Source organism: Myotis nattereri (assembly GCF_964212035.1).
Source record: "Myotis nattereri genome assembly, chromosome: X".
NCBI classification, from domain to species: domain Eukaryota; kingdom Metazoa; phylum Chordata; class Mammalia; order Chiroptera; family Vespertilionidae; genus Myotis; species Myotis nattereri.
In genome coordinates this window covers 50,517,078-50,535,431 of record NC_138078.1, presented here as the reverse complement: position 1 = coordinate 50,535,431, position 18,354 = coordinate 50,517,078, and the positions used below count along the sequence as shown (strand labels likewise).

The window sequence follows — 18,354 nt, the reverse complement described above, 5'->3', positions numbered from 1 at the left end:
AGCATAGATTTGCATCATAGGGGCACCAGAAGGAAAAGAGACAGAACAAGGAATTGAGAACCTATTTGAAGAAACAATGGCAGAAAATTTCCCTAACCTAATGAAGGAAAAGGTCACTCAAATTCAGGAAACACAGAGCGTTCCAATCAGGATGAACCTAAAAAGACCCACAACTAGACATCATAATTAAAATGGCAAACATTAAAGACAAAGAGAGAATCTTAAAGGCTGCAAGAGAAAGACAGAAAGTTACCTAGAAGGGAGCTCCCTTTAGACTGTCAGCAGATGTCTCAGTAGAAACACTTAAGGCCAGAAGGGAGTGGCATGAAGTATACAAAGTAATGAAAAGAAAGGGACTGAATGCAAGATTACTCTACTCAGAGAGCTATCATTCAAAATTGAAGGTTAAATAAAAAACTTCATAGGTAAAAAAGGCTAAAAGAATTTATTACCACCAAACCAACACTGCAAGAAATGCTAAAGGGACTGTTGCAAGAGAGAGGAACACAGGCTTAAAGAATAAAAATCACAACAAATAAGTAGCTATGAATAATAACCTTAAATGTAAATGGATTAAATCGTCCAATCAAAAGGGAGAGGGTAACTGAATAGATAATAAAAGATGACCCTTATATATATGTTTTCTATAAGAGATGCACCTCAGAACAAAAGACTCACAGGATGAAAGTGAAGGAATGGAAATTTTTTTTCCATACAAATGGAAATGAAAAAAAAAGCAGGGGTAGCAATATTCATATCTGACAAAACAGACTTCAAAATGAAGGCCATCACAAGAGACAATGAAGGCTACTTCATAATACTAGAAGGATCAATCCAACAAGAGGACATAACCCTGGTAAACATATATGTACCAAATATAGGAGCACTCAAATATACAATAACGAATGAACAAACAAACAAAAAAAGTCTGGAAGATTTTAGGGGAGAAATTGACACCAATACATTAAAGCAGGTGACTTTAATGCCCTACTGACATTATTGGATAGATCTTCTAGAGAAAATATCAAGAAGGAAACAGCAATCCTAAACAATACATTAAATCAAATGGATTTAATTGATATTTATAGAATATTTCATCCCAAAGCTGTAGAATATACATTTTCTTAAGTGCACATGGGATATTCTCAAAGACAGACCACATATTAGGACACAAAACAAGACTTAAAGATCTTCTCAGATCACAATGGGATGAAACTAGAAATCAACTACAATAACATACCCTGAAATATTCAAACACATGGAGGCTAAATGGCATGTTATTAAACAATAAATGGGTTACTTATGAGATCAGAGAAGAAACCAAATGCACTTCCTGGAAACAAATGAAAACGAACACAAAACAACCCAAACACTCTGGGACACAGTGAAAGCAGTCCTGAGGGGGAAGTTCATAGCATTATAGGCCTACCTCTAAAAACAAGAAAAAACACTAATAAGCTACCCCTACCACTTAAAGAATTAGAGAACAAGAGAAGCCCAGAGTAAATAGAAGGAAAGAAATAATAAAATCAAAGCAGAAATAAATAACATACAGTCCAAAAAACCAATAAAAGATCACTGAAACCAAGAGTTGTTTTATTGAAAAGATAAACAAGATTGATGAAACTTTAGCTAGACAGAGAGAGGACATGAATAAATAGAATCAGAAAAGAAAAGGGTGAAGTAACATCTGACACCACAGAAATACAAAGGATTGTAAGAAAATACGATGAATAACTATATGCCAACAAGCTGGACAACATGGACGAAATGGACAAATTCTTTTTTTTTCCCTCTCTTTTTTTTTATTGATTTATTGCTTAAAGTATTACAAAGGGTATTACATATGTGTCCTTTTTTTTCCCCTGCCCTTGACAATCCCCTGCTCTCCCCTACCCCCCAGTGTCTTATGTCCATTGGTTATGCTTATATGAATGCATACAAGTCCTTTGGTTGATCTCTTACCCCCCTCCCTCCTGCCCCCCAACCCTCCCCAGCCTTCCCACTGCAGTTTGACAATCTGTTTGAGGCAGTTCTGCCTCTGTATCTATTATTGTTCATAAGTTTATAATGGTCTTTATTATCCATGAATGAGTGAGATCATGTGGTATTTTTCCTTCATTGACTGGCTTATTTCATTTAGCATAATGCTCTCCAGTTCCATCCATGCCATTGCAAATGGTAAGAGTTCCTTCTTTTTTACAGCAGCATAGTATTCCATCGTGTAGATGTACCACAGTTTTCTAATTCACTCATCTACTGATGGGCACTTAGGCTGTTTCCAGATCTTAGCTATGGTGAATTGTGCTGCTATGAACATATGGGTGCATATATCCTTTCTGATTGGTGTTTCTGGTTTCTTGGGATATATTCCAGTCTCTATGCCAGCTCCACCATCGGTCCTTGGGTATCAGGGTTCTCTCCAGTGAGTTTTCCATTGATTATATCGAAATGGACAAATTCTTAGAAAAATACAACCTTCCAAAGCTGAATCAGGAAGAATCAGAAAACATGAATAAACCGATAACAACTGGTGAAATTGAAGCAGAAAAAAAAAAAAAAAACAACTCCCAGCAAACATAAGCCCTGGTCTGGATGGTTTCATAGGGGAATTTTACTGAACATTCAAGGAAGAACTAAAACCTACCCTCCTTAGACTGTTCCAAAAATTCCAAAAGAAAGGAACAGTTCCAAGCTCTTTTTATGAGACCAGTATTATCTAAATACCAAATTCAGATAAAGGCATTACAAAGAAATAGAATTACAAGCAAATATCCCTGTTGATCATAGGCGCTAAAATTCTCAACAAAATATTAGCAAATTGGATTTAGCAATATATTAAAAGATCATACACTCTGACTAAATGGGATTTATTCCACAGATGCAAGGCTAGTATAACATTTTCAAATCAATAAAAGTGATACATCACATAAACAAATTGAAAGACAAAAATCACATGATTGTATCAATAGATGTAGAAAAAGCATTTGACAAAATCCTACACCCATTTTTTATAAAACTCTCAGCAAAACAGAAAGAGAGTGATTATACCTCAACATGATAAAGGCCATATATGACAATCCTACTGCCAACATCACACTCAATGGCAGAAACTAAAACCATTTCCCCTAAGAACAGGAGCAAGACAAGGTTGTCTGCTTTCACCACTCTCATTCAATATAATACTGGAAGTCCTATCCACAATGATCAGACAAGAAGAAAACACAAAAGGCATCAAAATTGTAAAGGAAGATATAAAACTGTCATTATTCGCAGAAGACATGATATTATGAATAGAGAACCCTAAAGACTCCACCAAAAGACTACTAGATTTAATGAATGAATTCTGCAGTGTAGCAGGATACAAAATTAACACTCAGATATCGACGGCATTTTTATACTCCAATACTAAATTTTCAGAAAGAGAAACTAAAAAGAAAAAAAAAATCCAATTTACCATTGTAACAGAAAAATTAAGGTACTTAAGAATAAACTTAACCAAGGTGGGTAAAAGACCTGTACTTGGAAAACTACAGAATGTTGAAAAAAATAAAAGAGAATATAAACAAGTAGAAGAATATACTGTGTTCATGGATTGGTAGAATGAGTATCATTAAAATGTCAATACGATCCAAAGCAATCTATAGACTCAATGCAACCCATATCAAAATACCAACAGCATATTTCACAGTTCTAGAACAAATAATCAAAAAAATTATATGGAACCATAAAAGACCCAAAATAGCCAAAGAATAAAGGTGGAGGGATCACAATACCAGATATCAAGCTACACTACAAAGCCACTGGAATCAAAACAGCCTAGTACTGGCATAAGAACAGGCATATAGATCAATGGAACAGAACAGTGACCCCAGAAATTGACCTAAGCCATTACGCTCAATTCATATTTGACAAAGGAGGCAAGAGTATACAATAGGCAGTCTTTTCAATAAGTGGTTTTGGGAAAATTGTACAGGTACATGCAAAGAAAATGAAAATAGACCACCAACTTACACCATACACAAGAATAAACTCAAAAAAAAGAGAGAAATACTTAAATGTAAGTCATGAAACCATAAAAATCCTAGAAGAAAATGCAGGCAGCAAAACCTCAGACATCTCTCATAGCAATATGTTTGCCCATACATCTCCTAGGGCAGCGGTTCTCAACGTGTGGGTCATGACCCCTTTGGCAGTTGAACGACCCTTTCACAGGGGTCGCTTAAGACCATCCTGCATATCAGATATTTACATTACGATTCTTAACAGTAGCAACATTACAGTTATGAAGTAGCAAAGAAAATTTTATGGTTGGGTCACAACATGAGGAACTGTATTTAAAGGGCCAGAAGGTTGAGAACCCCTGTCCTAGGGCAAGAGAAACAAAGGAGAAAATAAACAAATGGGACTACATTCAAATAAAAAGCTTCTGCACAGCTAAAGAAACCATCAACAAAATTAAAAGGGAGACCACTGTATGGGAGAAATATTTGCCAATGACACATCTGATAAAGGGTTAATATCCAAAATACATAAGGAACTCATACAACTTAAAGGAAGGCAAACAATCCAATTTAAAAATGGGTGAAGGACCTAAATAGACACTTCTCCAAAGAGAACATACAGATGGCCAAGACACATATGATAAATTGCTCAGTCACTAATCATCAGAGAGATGCAAATTAAAATGACAATGAGGTATCACTTCACAACTGTAAGAATGCCTACCATCAACAAATAAATCACAAGTGCTGGTGAGGATGTGTAGAATGTAGACTGGTAAAGCCATATGGAAAACAGTATGGAGTTTCCTAAAAAATTAAATATGGAACTGCTATTTGATCCAGTGACCCCACTTCTGAAAATATATCCTAAGAAACCTGAAACACCATTCAGAAAGAATATATGCACCCCTTGTTCATAGCAGTGCAATTTACAACAGCTAAGATCTGGAAACAGCCAAGTGCCCATGAGTAGATGAGGATAAGAAAGCTGTGGTACATTTACACCATGGAATACTATTCAGCAGTAAAAAAGAAGGATCTCTTACCCTTTGAGACAGCATGAAGGAACCTGGAGAACATTATGCTAAGTGAAATAAATTAATCAGAGAAATACAAGTATCACAAGATCTCACTCATATGTGGACTCTAATGAACAAAATAAACTGATGAACAAAATAGATTCAGAGACACAGAAGCAAGAAACAGACTCAAATCTCAGAGGGAAGGTGAGAATGGGTTGGTGCTTGGGAAGAAATCAACCAATGAACTTGTATGCATATATGAATAACCCAAAGACTCACACAATAGTGTGGTGAAGTCCTGGAGGGGAGGGCAGGGGAGGGCTAGAAGGGGTCAATGGGGGGAACAGGGGGACATATGTAATACTTTTAACAATAAAGATTTTTAAAAAAAGCTGGTCTACAAACACACAATCAGCTGGCATTTGGGAAATACTGATCTGATCATTTCTATAAGCTTATTTCATATCAAACACTGTCCTACCCACTATTTCAATCAAATTTTCATGGGATACTCCAAAAATACACAATTAGTTATCATACTTTTTATTTTTTGAGTAGTTTAAAAGTCATTTATGACTTTACACAAGTATTATTCTTCCTTGAATTCCTTCCTTCCTTTTTACTTTCAAAGTCAATCTTACATGACATCTATGCAAATAATGTTTATGAAAGCTTAATATCTTGAGGTCTACACAGAATTGTTTTTCTTTAAAAAAAAAACTTTTAGGACTTTCTCATATTTAGAACTTGAACAGCCATAATGATAGCACTTACAACATATCACTAATACCTAATAAATGATTATCTCACCAGCAGCCAGTACTTTGGAATTTAACACACACACACACACACACACACACACACATTTTGCTGAACACTGCTTTGTGGTTCAGATTAGCAGGTGTAGACATGTACAGCTTTCTGTCTTTCAAAGGAAACAAGGAGCCATTCTGGCTTTAAATAATTCAGTTAAAATTTTCAGTAAATTCAATAAGTCATTTATTGATAGAAACTATTCTGTAAGTGATAATTTATGGTATATCAAACAATAAAAATATTAATATAAATAGAAAAATGTATTAGGAAGAAGCAAAATAAAAAGATGGGAAGAAAGAATATAGGGGTAAATAAAGCAGGAAGACTAGGACAAACCTAAATTCTTGACTGTTAATGTCAGTAAGAAAGTGATCAAAACGCCTGTCTAAAATATATTAGGATAATTAGATAATGCTTTACAATATAGAAAATAGAGTCATAGCAAACTATAATATAAGTCATTGGAAATTAACATGTTTTGCTAAAAAGATGTGCTTTTAGAAAATTTATGAACAGAGAAATGCGGCTTGATGTTAGTAGCACTCACATATAACTGATGAAATTATCTTTAAAAATCAGTAATGTTAGGAGGAAAAAAAGAAACATGACTAGTGAACATTAACATAAGGGAATGGGTAGCTTCACTAGACCTTGGGGGAAGGGGATGCCACAAAGAGCACTTTCTTAGTGTTTTCAGAAGCAGGTGCTCCTATAATGTCTCAGGTGTTTCTATTTCTGATTCCATCAGTTAAGTAATTAAGTTATAGCAAATCACATGGATGAAGCCCAAATAACCAAGCACTCAAATATATCTTCACAAACAACCATCTGTTATGGCCATCATTTATTCTTAAATATAGCACACAAAATATCAATCCTAATAACTGTCTTTTCCATGACTGCTCCAGCTCTAATCTTTACATTTTTAGAAAACCTATCATTGAAAGTAGTGTCAGAAAATGGGCCACTTGTTGGCACATAATACAAATGGAAAAATTATAAATCTTGGACATCCAAATCCTTGACTTAGGGTAGTACAAAATGTCTCTGAGCAAGGACCTTCCAGCCCCATAATGGCTTTAACATAACAGAAAACCCAGCATGTGGGAGCGGGTCTTTATCTAGCCATACATCAAATATTCACCGAGTTCCTACTTTATGCAAGACACTGTCCTGGGAACTAGTGATTTAGCTGTGAATAAGGCAGACAAGCTTCATGCACGTCCTCATGGAGCTTAAATTTGAGTAGTGAAAGATAGAAAAAAAGCAAACAAGAAAATTACAGAGTATAATCATTTATTTGAAGGAAATAAACAAGGTGATAAGATACAGACTAATAGGAGAGGGAGGTGAGTGCAGGGGTGAACTATTTTAAAAAGGATGTTCAGGGAAGGTCTTTCTGAAATAATGGCATTTGAGCTGAGATATGAATGATAAAAATGGCACTGTTATTTGAAGCCCTATCTAGGGACAGAATACTCTAGGGAGAGTAAACAGAAAGAGCTAAAAGAACTGACTGTCATTGAATAAGATGGTATAACAATTTTAAAAGGTGAATAAAGCTGTTTCATTGGTGGGCTAATGAAAAGTGTGATATAACAGGAAACATGACTACCCTTCAATGCCTTTTCCATCTTTTATAGAATCATGGAAGGATGACAGAATTTACTTAGTCTAATCTCCCACATAATGTCCTCCACACAGTCATTCCTGTACTGCTTAAATGGTAGTTAAGGCATCCCACTCAATTGTGAGGCATCTCAGATACTAGCATTTTTTTTCTTAATCTAAGCAGATATTGCCTTTTCAGAAATTTCCCTCATTAACTCTAGTTCTGCCCATTCTTATATTCAAAAGCAAGTATTTCTTGCCTTCAGTGCTCTGCTCTAGGACCCAGGTCCTTCAACTGTTGCTTAGGGAGTCTAGATCATCTAGACATTATGCTTCCTCTGGACACACTATAGTTTCTTAGTAAGTTACTTTAAAACCATATTACCTCTGGGAACACCTATAAAATTTGGAAGGTAAAGAGTTAGGGCCCCAATTCTAAATTACAGTGTTGTGGCATACTCACCAAGTATATTTGACAATCAACTGTTAATAACTTGATTTATGCAAAACATGATGTTAAGTGCTAGTGATATTTAAAATTGAATTTAAAATGGTCCTCTCACTCTGGCCAGTGTGGCTTAGTTGGTTGGGTGTTGTCCTGTGCACTGAAAGGTTGCCAGTTTGATCCCCAGTCAAGACACATGCCTGGGTTGTGGGCTGGATCCCCAATAGGGGGCGTGCAGGAGGCAGTGGATCGATGTTTTACTCTCAAATCAATGCTTTACTCTCTCCTTCTCCCTTCTTCTCTCTCTAAATATCAATAATTTAAAAATCTTTAAAATGGTACTCTCAAGTAGATTGCATTATAATGGTACCAAGAATCATGGTATGGTCTTTAGTGCCCACTTGCTGGCATAGGTATTAGACTTCTATCTGTATGCTTACTCCTATCTACACACACACACACACACACACACACACACACACACACACACACACGTCCGTATCTTGGGACTGAAATCTGAACTGCTGTCATTTCTGCATTTAATTCAAGTTAAGCTAATGAAGGTTATTACTAAAGCCTTTTAATTATTAGTGATATGAACCATTTAAGAAGTATTTTATTCCTTGATTGCAGAATGTAACATAAATGAAATTGGAGGAACCTGCTTCACAGTTATGAAATCTGAGATATATGGTAGGTATTTGAACACAATTTTGGAAATTCAAACACTATCATTACCGATAGCTCCTCACAGCTTTATTAAAGGCAGAACCCTAGAAAGAGATGATCTGTGTGTGCGTGTGGTGCTCATCACAGTAATTAATAAAATATTTATCAGAATTGGTCTGTATAAGTAGGTTAGAGGAGACTGACCAAGAAGGGTTAAATATAGTTAGATAGCACTGCAGGTGCACAAGAAACTTCATTTATTTCAAGTCTTTTTAAAATGGAAATAGTCTCTGAGGTAGTTTCATATCAGGGAAATAAAGAAAAGGGTGTTTGGAATATACATTGATTATTTTGTTTGAAGAGAAATTTGTCTACAGTATAGGTTGTTTCCTAACAGCATAAATGTGTGAGTGCATATGTACACTCCTCTGGATTAATCACTTACTTTACTGTGATGTTGTCTTTCACTACAAAAACATTTTTATGGCCAAAATGTACCAACATGCTAATATTTTTTTTTCTAAAACTTCATTGAGGTGCACAAAAAGAAACTTCACAGTTTAGCGGGACAAGCTGTAGACATTATCATGTCAAAGCAGGACAATGCAAGGCACATTTGTAGAATACTAATCACCACCACTCTGGGAAACTCCTTTAGTACAGAGCTTCTATTCTCAAGTAGCCAGATGTTTTTACCCAGGCCTGAAAGCACAGATGGTGTACAGCTGTCAGACAGCTGTCTCTGTGAAGTTCTTTAAAAACAAATTTCAGCATCTATTAAATGGAAAGAAATTTTCCAAAAGGTCGAGAGAAAAAGGAAACAGGGATATACCACTGAAAATTAACTTAGAAGTTTGAAAGTAATAAAAATGTGGTTTTGTGTTCTTAAAGAAGCTCTATAGTTCTAATATTTATGTAGTTTAGTTCCCTTTTCTCCCTCAATAAATATTTATGTTTCCGCCAGGCACTACATATACCAGGAGCTAGGGATTCAAAAATAAATGAGAGAATCCCAGCTCTCTAGGACTTCACAGTTTATTAGAGGAGATAGTTATAAAAGAAAACAGTGCAACACAATATAAAACATTATAAAGTAGCAGAAAATATTCTATCTAGTGGTGATGTACAAGAAGAAGTGGCCAGCTATGCCTGGGCTGTCAAAGAAGGTTCACAGAGTACAGATATATGAAATGAGTCTTGAAAAAAGTAGACGTTAGTTGTTTGGTGTTAGGGGTGGATTACAGGCAGAGGACTAGCATGAGCAAAGGTACAGATACCTAAAGCAACATAGCCCACTCAATAGTTAGATAGGGATGGAGCCTAACTGTCTTGGAGAATGATGGAAGTAAGACTGATGAGGCTGGTAGGGGTTGTACCAAGGAGAATGAATGCATGGAGCAGTGGCCATGAGAAAGGTGGTAAAGGACTTCAGTGGCAATCACTGCCAACAGGAGAGGGGAATACGTAATTAAGGACACAGACAATGACTGTTAAATGGTGTGCTAAGGGCCCAGTTGAAGTCTTTAGAAACCATAATTTTATAGTATTAACAATCTCCACAGTTGTGTTATTTGCTGCGGCAGCATTCAGTCTTTATGGTAAGAGGAACACACAACTCCATAATCTGGAGAATAGGACCATTTAAACTAAAATTGTATCTTAATTAGAAATATATTAAATACTGCCCCAAAGTAATTCAAATTCCATAAATATACTTTAAGAGTATCAAAAGTTCTAAGCTCAAAATGAATAAAGTAGACAAAAGGCAGCAGGGTATTATAATTTTGTTTTGCTTTATACATCTCAAAGTACTTTAAAATGAGGAAAATGGTAAAAAATATTGTCCATATAATTATTATTCCCAGCACCATGTGCATGCTTTTCACATGACAATTAGCATACCATATAGCAGTTGCAGACATGTATGCCCTACCACACTGCAAGCTCTTTGAGCGCAGGAATGATGCCTTGCTTAGCTTTGTACCCTCAGCACCTTCTTCAATATCTATCTGATAGAAGACACTTCAAAACATTTTGCTGGATGGATCAATTTACAGATGAAGAATATGAAGCACAGAATTAAAGGTTTTCCCAACACAGCACAACTAATTTGTGATATAGAATGCAGGCCATTGATGCAGACCAGAGGTCTCAGCTTCTCGGGGGCAATATTTAGCTTTAAATAAGAAGTAAGAAATCTTATAAATAAAACCATGTATTCTCAAATTAAAGCATAATATAAACTCTATATAGGACTCCTAAAATGGAATTACATAGTGAAAGGGACATAAATATCACTCTTACATTTTAATTTTCAATATAATGGCAAAAAGAAGGCTGATGAATTTAATAAGAAGATATCTCAAATTATTAATATCACTATTTTAAAACATTAGTCATTTTTTAAAAAGTTGAACATGCTTTTCTTTTCATTCTAGCCTTCTTGTTTAGCTGGCAAGCTTCTACTTTGCCTTCTATTGATGGCATTGAAATTTATTTTTAGAGATGAACATTATAGTAAGGCTAAGAGTCTGATTCTATTTTTGATGTATAACCAATGATAGCTTTCAAGCCCCATCCCTCTTTCTTTCCCTTTTTGCCCCATATCAGGGAAAACTGATGAGAAAGTTTGGGGACTCTTCATGGTGCTGGCAGGGAAGTTTAAATCATGTAAGTCACAGTGAGCATATAAACCTTACCTTGGCCCTACCACCTAAACACCATAAAAAACAAAGCCACTCACCGTCTCTTCACTCACACTATTTCAGACTGACTTAGGAGCCAGGCCTGATTTCCCTAGAAAACTCTATTATGTCAGTAATACATCTTTTCATTCTCTTTTAGCATGTTCAAACCGCATTTTAGGTGAGGGGTTTATCCCATGCCTTGCAAGGTAATTATAAGAAAATTGGCACTGTGAATTGGATATTGAGGCAATAACCATCGCCATCTGGGGGTCTTTCTTCTCTTGCTTTTGGCCTGCTGTCTGCTGCCCAGGATGCACTTTGAGTCATGCTGCTGCCTGCTGACCAGCTTTTACTATGAGGTGTGCTGCATTGTACTGTTTGCTATGTCCTACTGAGCCTCTATTATGGATTTAACCAACCTAATTCAGAAGTTTCACTAGATGATGTTTAAGGATAAGGTGTATGAGATTGGGGCCTTCCTTAAAGTTGTCCTGTGTTGTATATATCAGCTGGGGCCTTATCTGTGGGTTTCATATGATTATATGACTTAATAAGGTAGTGGCATTAATTTTATAGATTGTTCAGGGGAAAGACTACATCATGTACAATATATGGGCCCATTGGGTGGTTGTATGCTGAAGTCCACACTCTGAAAATCAGATGACTTAATAGGACCCCATGAAATGCCTTTGCTACTGCTGGTGCTGCCTATGTCAACAACAAAGATCCTTATCTTAGGGTTCTAGAAACCACCCATAGCACCTACTGGCATTGAACCTTATAAAAAGCATCCTTGATACTTTACTCCCACTCCTTTTAAAGATCCAGAGGACACTATCACCTTATTGGATGACTGTGAAAAGGACTAACAAAGACTCTGGGTTCAAATGAATGCCATGGCTTGCCAACATGCCATGAGGTTAATTCAAACTCAACTTAAGCCCAGGACCCTTAAACCTTATTAAAGCAACAACCAGTATGGAAGAGGCCCTTACCTCTGATGGTACTGAATTGGGACTCTCTAGAGCAGCGGTTCTCAACCTGTGGGTCGCGACCCCTTTGGGGGTCGAACGACCCTTTCACAGGGGTCGCCTAAGACCATCAGAAAACACATATATAATTACATATTGTTTTTGTGATTAATCACTATGCTTTAATTATGTTCAGTTTGTAACAATGAAAATACATCCTGCATATCAGATATTTACATTACAATTCATAAAAGTAGCAAAATTACAGTTATGAAGTAGCAACAAAAATAATTTTATGGTTGGGGGGTCACTGGAACATGAGGAACTGTATTAAAGGGTCCCGGCATTAGGAAGGTTGAGAACCACTGCTCTAGAGGAAGACACTTGAAAATGTGAGCTGGGAAGAGAGGACCTCCTCCCTGCAAAATACGTTCAATAAAAATAAAAACGAGAAAAAATTTCCCAATAAAAAGAGAGGAAACAAAAAATAAAAGAGGTCCATGATTTTACCCCAACTAGAAACCCAACATTTACTAAAACAATTTATAAAACAAAAAGAATATAAGGGTGCCAATTGGCCTTTTCTCTACAACATAGGTTCTATGTTAATTGTAACATCTACCAAGATGCACCAATTGGCAAATCTTCATGGTCTTAATCAATACTGAGCCTTTAGTTATAATTATACCCAAGAATCCCACAAATTTAAAAAGTTACTTCCTATATTTTTTAAAGGACTTACCAAACATAAAATAGAGGGGAAACGGGTATACTTCACCTTCACAATTGAAACTATTACCTTGCCTAAATTCCCCATGGCCATAGTGTTCATTGACATAAAATATCCCATAATGGGCATTGATGCTCTGACTCAAAAAGTAACAGATGGAAATAAAATTAAGTATTTGGCATGTAAAATAAGCTTTACAAATAGTACCCCAAGGGTTCTTTCCCGCCCTGATACAGTTAAAATATTAATATGACCCAATATGATTCAAACAAGGCCTACAGGAATTAAGGCCCATTATATAAGACCTACTGAAGAAAGAAGCCATTATACCCACTGAATTTCCTTTGAACACCCCAATTTGGTCAATGCCTAAACCTGATAAATGACATCTAACAGTGAATTATCACAACCTTAATGCCTCCCAAACCCAATAATATTAAAATTAATGACTCCAGCCCTGGCCAGTGTGGCTCAGTTGGTTGAGTGTTGCCCCATGAACCGAAAAGTCACCGGTTCAATTACCAGTCAGGGCATACACTCAGGTTGGTTCATTAATGTTTCTCTCTCACATCAATGTTATTCTCATCCACTCCCTTCCATTCTCTCTAAAATTACTAAAAAATAAATAAAAATTATAAAATGACTGACTCCATCCAATCAACTGAAAAATATTTTGCTTTATAGATTTGGTTAATATTCGGTGCCTATTTCAATATCCTCTCAGCTGTAGTTTGCCTTCACCTTCAGAGGGATTCAATATACATTTACCTGGCTACTCATGGGGTACCTCAATAGTGCTCTTGTTAAACACAATATTTGCCAGCAAGATGTTAACTACATTTAACTTTACTCAGGACTGCAGGTATGATATTATGCACCTGAGAATCTTACGGTGGGGGCTGGTCATGCCAGAAAAACCAACCATATCACTTAGGATGGGGTCTTTAGATCAGTCAATCTAAAGATGGAGTTCATCACATGGGCAAGAAAATCAATCATGTCTGTGTAATGAAGCCTCAATCAAAAGTCTGGACACAGAAGCTCAGGTGAGCTTCCTGAGTTGGCAATTCTCAATACTCTGTGTACTGACACATACTGATGCCAAGAAAATAATTCATCCTGATGACGATGGAAGTTTCATATTTGAAACCCTCCCTGACTCTGTCTATGGGTTGTTTCCTTTGGTTGGTTGTAATCTGCAACCTTTCCATATAATTGACATATAAATGTGCCATATACCAGTAATAAAAACAATAAAATTTAAAAAATAGGGATAAAATCAGAAGAAGCCAAAATACAACTCTAAAGTCAGTATAGTTGCTGTCATTGGTTATAGAACTTGGTTTGGTGTATCCTGTAACATTAATATTTGCATAAGGTTTCATAATTTACAAAGTATTTCACTACAAAAATGTTTACTCATAATATCATTTACCCCCTTATACCTTGTGGAGGAAGTATTTTTCTTAGCCCCATTTTATACTTGAGGAAATTTAAGTTCAAAGCAGTACCAGGACTAGAAACCCAGGTCTGATTCCAAAATTCATATTCTTTTACTGACACACTCAGGTCTTCTCCTGTCCCACTTCTTTCTTTAAATAATATCTCTCCTAGTATTCCCTGTTAGTTATCAGATGGGTAGACACTGGTAGCTCTGAACCAATGTATGACAGGAGCCTATTTCCTAATATATTCAATAAAGTAAGTAGACCAGACAGTCTCTAGGGTACTATTGTACTTTGAAACTGCACGGCATTAGAAGTGGTTGCTCGGTAGACACACATAGAATCCAGTCTAGGAAATAACTCTGCAACTTGTCTTTAGCAGAGAAAAAGGCTAAGAAATCAATTTCCTCCTTTCTGTCCTTCAGAATCTGAAATTATCATTTTGTGTTTTTGAGACACAGTAGAGTGTCTATATATGCCTTTGTCCAGCAATCCATATCTTACCCAGTATCCAGGAATGAATTCAACTCCAATCATCTTCATAATGTTTTCCCAGACTATCTTATCCCACAGCGATTTCCATTTCTCTCTCATCAGCACTCACTTTAGCTCCTACTCATATACAGCATTATTTTCCTTATTTAGCAGTATCTCGTACTACTGGTATAACTGTTCAAAAATACAATTTATATATTAAATTTTGCGTACTTAGTGTATTGAATCTACTATGTGCCAGATTTTAATTCTTCTTACCTTTAGAATTTTCTTCTTAGTCCCTATTCACAACTGTACGTCACTCATCACTTAGTCAGATTTCTAACTACTATTTACTCTTCTTAATTGGTTGAGGTGTGGAGGGCAAATAACCACATAATTTCTTTGTAAAAACACTGGGTAAACATAAGTATAAAATATAAAATTATATCATTCCTTTTTTTGAAAAGTACAAAGCAAACTGCATTTAACCAGAATGCAACCAAGTTTTTAACATGGCCTATGAACCTTGGCATGGTTTAGTGTCTATCTACCTTCAAGCTTCCTTTTGCTTCACTCTCTTCTACTCTGATCCACCTATACTTGAATCCTTTCATTTGTTAAAATTCACACATGACCCTGCATGTGTCATTACCTCTGCTTGGAAATCACTTACCTATTCCCCTCTCTATCCAATTAACTCCTACTCTTCCTTTGGATCTCAGCCTTAGCATCATTTCCTCAGGAAAGATTCCCTCACTGTCATGAATGAATCAAGGAACCCTATCCTACTCTTTCATGGCATCATATTTTTCTCTTTTGTAGCATGCAACACAATTATACGTTTTACCAGAGGCCTGGTGCACAAAAATTTGTGCACTCGGGGGGGGGGGGGTTGGTGTCCCTCAGCCCGGCCTTTGCCCTCTCGCAGTCTGGGACCCCTCGGGGGATGTCCACCTGCTGGCTTAGGCCCACTCCCTGGGGGAACAGGCCTAAGCTAGCAGTCAGACATCCCTCTGGTAGCCCGGGAGCCCTCAGGGGATGCCCACTTGCCAGCGGGGAGCAGGCCTAAGCTGTAGTCGGACATCCTTAGCACTGCTGAGGAGGCGGGAGAGGCTCCCGCCACCACCGCTGTGCTGGCAACCATCAGCCTGGCTTGTGGCTGAGCAGAGCTTTCCCTGTGGGAGCACACTGACCACCAGGGGGCAGATCCTGCATTGAGCATCTGCCCCCTGGTAGTCAGTGTGTGTCATAGTGACCAGTCATTCCCAGTGGTTCTGCTGTTAGGGTCAATTTGCATATTACCCTTTTATTATATAAGACAGAGGTCTGGTGCATGGGTGGGGGCCGGTTGGTTTGCCCTGAAGGATGTCCCGGATCAGGGTGGGGGTCCCCACTGGGGTCCTGGCCAGCCTGGGTGAGGGGCTGATGGCTATTTGCAGGCTGGTCAAGGTTCCCAGTGGTGACCCTCACCCCATGGGGGTGTGGCTCCCTACTGGGGTCCCTGGCCAGCCTGGGTGAGGGGCTGAGGGCCATTTTCAGGCTGGCCACAGCCCCTTCAGGGTGGGTGGTCCCACTGGGGTGTCTAGAAAGCCTGGGTGAGGAGGTGATGGCCGTTTTCAGGCTGGCCATGACCCCGGCGACCCAAGCTCCCAGACTGTCCTTTTTCTCTTTCTTTTTTTTTTTTTTTTATCAGGTATCTGGGATTTATTTATCTTCTGTAATTGAAACTGTGTAGCCTTGAGCAGAGCTGAGGGCCAGCCAGGGCAGGCAGGAAGCTTGGCTTCCTCCATCGCTGGGGGCAACCCAAGCCTCCTACTCACTCCAGCTCTGTGGCCGCCGCCATCTTTGTGATGGAGTGATGGTTAATTTGCATATTACTCTTTTATTTGCAAATTAGGATATTTACTGGTTATTTCTGTCGTCTATCTCTCCCCCTAAATTAGTGTAAACTCCTCGAAGGTAGTATTACTATCTTTTTTGTCTCCCCACACCATTTTATCTCCAGCACATGGCAAAGGGCCTTGAATATTTTAAGTACTTAAATATTTGCTGGATGAATAAACATGCACCTCCAACAAAATTCAAAAAACCTTAGCTATACTGATAATCACAATATTAAACATTCTCTCCTGTTCACAGAATGAGTCAAGACTATTTATTTATGAAATACTGTCACCACAGGCAGACTCTAACATTGACAATAAATGATCCTCCTCCATTATACAAATAGAAAAAACTGCAGTTTAGAGTGATTAGGTGACTTTCCCAAGGCAGAACAAGATCTAAATTCCAGATATTTTGATTACCCATCCAGTGTTCCTTCTACTACATATTACAAAATGTAGACAGTATAATAGAAGTGCCATAAATTATCAGTTCAGGTAACCTGAACTTAAATTCTGTCTTATTTACAACTAGATGCCCGGTACACGAAATTCGTGCACGTGTGTGTGAGTGTGTGTGTCCCTCAGCCTAGCCTGCACCCTCTCCAATCTGGGACCCCTCGAGGGATGTCTGACTGCCTGTTTAGGCCCAATCCTACCAGTTGCCCCCAACTAAATGGGCAGTCGGACATCCCTCTCACAATCCAGGGCTGCTGGCTTCCAAACACTCACCTGCCTGCATGCCTGATTGCCCCTAACCATTTCTGTCTGCCAGCCTGATCACCCCCTAACCACTCTCCTGCCAGCCTGATCCATGCCTAACTGCTCCCCTGCCGGCTTGATTGCCCCTAAATGCCCTCCCTTGCCAGCCTGGTTGCCCCTAACTGTCCTCCCCTATAGGCCAGGTCGCCCTCAACTGCCCTCCCCTGCTGGCCTGGTCACCCCTAACTGCCCTCCCTTGCCAGCCTAGTCACCCCTAACTGCCCTCCCCTGCCAGCCTGGTCACCCCCAACTGCCCTCCCCTGCCAACCTGGTCACCCCCAACTGCCCTCCCCTGTAGGCCTGGTCCCCGCAACTGCCCTCCCCTGCAGGCCTGGTCGCCCCTAACTGTCCTCCCCTGCAGGCTTGGTTTCCCCCAAATGCCCTCCCCTGCTGGCCCGGGCACCCCTAACTTCCCTCCCTTGCCAGCCTGGTCGCCTCTAACTGCCCTCCCCTACAGGCCTGTTCACCCCCAACTGCCTTCCCCTGCAGGCCTGGCCCCCTCATCTGCCCTCCTCTGCAGGCCTGATCGCTCACAACTGCCCTCCCTTGCAGGCTATCTTGTGGTGGCCATCTTGTGTCCACATGGGAGCAGCCATCTTGTGCGTTGGAGTGGTGGTCAATTTGCATATTACCTCTTTATTATATAGGATGTGACAATGGGTAAAATACCTAATTTCTCCACACCTATTTTTTTAGTGTATTGAGGATAATGTCTATCATATAGGGATTTTACAAAAAATTAGAAATAATATAGAGCTCTCAGCATAATGCTTGACACATAGTAGCAATAAATGATAGACATGCTGCAACCTAAACCTTGGTTTGTCCATTT

The 18,354-nt window shown here is 38.4% G+C and overlaps 1 protein-coding gene and 1 pseudogene across 9 annotated transcripts in view; one reads left to right on the top strand and one right to left on the bottom strand.

The window, feature by feature from the left end:
* Nucleotides 1-12,123, top strand: part of LOC308510960 (small ribosomal subunit protein uS3-like) — a 49,106-nt pseudogene extending 36,983 nt beyond the window's left edge. The window contains exons 2-3 of the transcript in view: nucleotides 11,178-11,237; nucleotides 12,077-12,123. The product of the transcript in view is annotated as a small ribosomal subunit protein uS3-like (transcript). The remainder of the gene's footprint in view (nucleotides 1-11,177; nucleotides 11,238-12,076) is intronic.
* EDA (ectodysplasin A) overlaps nucleotides 1-18,354 on the bottom strand; it is a gene marked incomplete at both ends in the record, with an annotated part of 598,912 nt that overhangs the window by 269,478 nt on the left and 311,080 nt on the right. The gene's annotated exons all lie outside the window — the stretch shown is intronic.